Source organism: Ricinus communis, chromosome 1 (genome assembly GCF_019578655.1).
Source record: "Ricinus communis isolate WT05 ecotype wild-type chromosome 1, ASM1957865v1, whole genome shotgun sequence".
Classification (NCBI taxonomy): Eukaryota; Viridiplantae; Streptophyta; class Magnoliopsida; order Malpighiales; family Euphorbiaceae; genus Ricinus; species Ricinus communis.
In genome coordinates, this window is record NC_063256.1 from 31,293,397 (window position 1) to 31,296,680 (window position 3,284).

The window sequence follows — 3,284 nt, forward strand, 5'->3', positions numbered from 1 at the left end:
GGATAGAGAATATCTTCAAGAATGATTTTTGGTCAAAGACACCACACGGTCGTGTGGTACCTGTGTGGCACCCGTGTCATTCCTAAAAAGCACACTATTTAAGCGAATTCTTAGGGTTGTTTTATAGGAGTTCAAGATTGTTTTATTTTCAAATATTACTACACCCAAATAAAATTTTGGTTGCTAAAAATTAGTATAGGATTGAAGTAGTACTCACAATTAGGTCCCTAGTGGAAAGATACTCTTATTCATTATTATATTACTTGATACAATTGGTGTACTTTGCCGTGTGCGGATAGCGCACATCAAATTTTGGAGTTGTTGCTGGGGACCTTGTTTTATTGTGATATTATTAGTAATTTAAAAGCTAGTGACTTAGTGATTTACTTTTTATTTAATTTATATTTGTTGTGTTTGTATTTTCTTTGGGTACCTGAATCTATGTATGACCCGAGCTAGTTTGATGAAACTATTCGCTTACGAATCAAAGTTAGAAAGAACTTTGAGGGAGCAGCAAGGAGAAGAACGAGATTGAGCTTTACCTGAAACGATGGAGGAGTTACAAAATCAGAATCAAGAAGGAGACTCAAACCACAAAGAGGAATAGTGTAGAATGGCAGCTCCACCTAGGCAGAGAACCATGCAAGAGTATGCATGACCAACTCTTAATGGGGCTACATCGAGTATTATGAGGCTGAATATTGCAGAAAAAAACTTTGAGATCAAGCCCAACATTATTTAGATGTTGTAAAATAATTGCATGTTTGATGGTTTGCCCAACGAGGATCTAAACATCCATTTGGATGATTTTCTAGAGATTTGCGATACCTTTAAGATTAATGGGGTATCAAATGATGCTATTTGGTTGAGGCTATTCCCTTTCTCATTAAGGGATAAGCCAAAGAAGTGGTTGAAATCATTCCCAGCTGGGAAATTTATAACCTAGAATCAGCTGGCCAAAAAATTCTTAGAGATACTTTCCACCTTCTAAGACAGTCAAGTTGAGGAATGACATAGCAGAGTTTCTTCAGCAAGAGAATGAGACTTTGTATGAATGCTAGGAACATTTTAAGGATTTACTGAGGAGCTGTCCAAACCATGGTTTACCTTTATGGCTGTAAATTCAGACATTCTTTAATGGACTAAATTACGCAAGTAAATAGTTTATTAATGTTGCACCAGGTGGATCTCTAAACAATAAGACACTTGAGCTAGCTATGGATCTTATTGAGGATATGGCAGTCACGAACTACCAGTGGCAGAATCCAAGAGAGCAAGTTCGAGTCAAAAGGAGTGGAATCCATGAGTAGAAAGATGGATGCTTCTACTCTTTCTTCATTTGGAAGACAAGCACAAGTTGTGACTTGTGATTGGTGTGGGGATGGTCATCAAAGTCAACATTGCCAAAATGACAATACATTCACTAAGCCGAAGCAAGTTGATTATGTGGGAAATGCTCTTAGGTAGTAGAATAACCCTTATAACAATACCTATAACCTAGGGTGGAGAAATCATCTGAATTTCTCTTAGGGGAATCAGAATTAATAAAGACCTCCACCCCCAGGCTTTCAGTGGCAAAACCAGCAGTAGGTTCCTCCTAGAATGAGTCATCTAAAGGAGATGATGGAGAAGTTCATATCGGTGTTTGAAACAATGTTTTGGATTACTGAGACTACTCTTAGAAACCAGCAAGCTTCAATTTAGAATTTGGAAAATCAAGTAGAGTAGAGCGCAAAGCTTTTGAGTGAAAGACCTCAAGGAAGTTTGCCAAACAACACAGAAGCTAACCCTAAGGAGCAGCTTAAGGTTATCATATTACGTAGTGGTAAAGAGCTAAAGACTAGGCTGAATGAAGTAGATAAAAAATCCACTATAACTGAGAAGGTTGATGATGAAAAAGAGGGTACACAAGCTGAAGTCGAGGATAAATTAGAAGTAACACCCAAGCCTACCCTTTTTATGAAGGAATATCAACCTAGAATACCATTCCCAGTCTGCCTTCAGAAGGATAAACTGGATGCATAGTTTAGTAAGTTTCTTGAATTTTTTAAGCGATTTCATATTAACATACCTTTTGTGGAAGCTCTATCGTAGATGCCCAAGTATGTTAAATTCTTCAAGGAACTCCTCTCTAACAAGAGGAAGCTCGATGAAGTATCAATGGTGCAATTGTCGAAAAAGAGTTCAATGATCATTTGAAGAAGACTACCAAAGAAACTAAAAGACCTAGGAAGTTTTACTATTCCTTGCTTTATTAGTAATCTAAATGTTGATAATGCATGCTGATTTGGGGGTTAATATTAGTATTATGCCTTATAATTTGTTCAAGAAATTAGGGCTGGGAGAACCTAAACCAACACTTGTGAGCATTCAATTGGCTAATAAATCTGTTGTATACCCTAGGAGTATCATTGAGGGCTTGTTGGTTAAGGTTCATGAGTTTATTTTTCCTATGGATTTTGTAGTTATGGATATGGATGAATCTGTTGATGTCTCTCTTATTTTAGAAAGACCCTTCCTTGCTACGGCTAAGGCCATCATTGATGTTCATGATGGTAAGCTCATTCTTAGGGTAGGGGAAGAGCAAGTGACGTTTCAGATATCTAACACCATGAAACATCTGCTTGTACTCGATCACATGGATGTTAGTAATGATAGAGTTGAACATCATTATTGCTAAAGATCCTTTGGAGTTATATTTGGTACAGGAATAGGAGAAATGTGAGATGACAGGAGCTTTGGAGCACCTAGCCTGCCTTGAGGCAGCAAGGCCCATGAGAAAGTAGTTTTTCGATCCAATAGAGATGCTCGACGAGGAAAGGATGAAGCCTTCAATTGAAGATCCTCCTTTGGAACTCAAGCAGCTTCCGAAACACTTAGAGTAAACCTTTCTAATGGAAGGATCCAAGCTACTAATAAAAATTAGTTCTGCATTACTGCATGATTAGAAGGCTAAGTTATTGGAAGTCTTGAGAAGGAGGCAGAGGGCAATAGCTTGGAAGATTGCAGATATAAAGGGAATCAATCCTTCTTTTTGCACACATAAGATTCTCATGGAAGAATAGTTCAAAATAATGGTGCAACCTCAAAGGCGTCTCAATCCTAACATGAAGAAAGTAGTGAAGAAGGAGGTGATTAAACTTCTTGATGTCAGGATTATCTATCCCATTTTGGACAATTCTTGGGTAAGCCTAGTACAAGTAGTGCCAAAGAAGGGAGGCATGATAGTTGTGGTAAATGAAAATTATGAGCTTATCCCAACAAGAGCTATAACAAGATGGAGA

General features: G+C 37.8%; 1 non-coding gene across 1 annotated transcript; it reads right to left on the reverse strand.

Annotated features, from left to right (window-relative positions):
* Positions 1–998: 998 nt before the first annotated feature.
* LOC112535300 lies at positions 999–1,105 on the reverse strand. The gene has a single exon (XR_003079459.1). It is a non-coding gene; the product is annotated as a small nucleolar RNA R71 (small nucleolar RNA).
* Between the last annotated feature and the right edge of the window lie 2,179 nt (positions 1,106–3,284).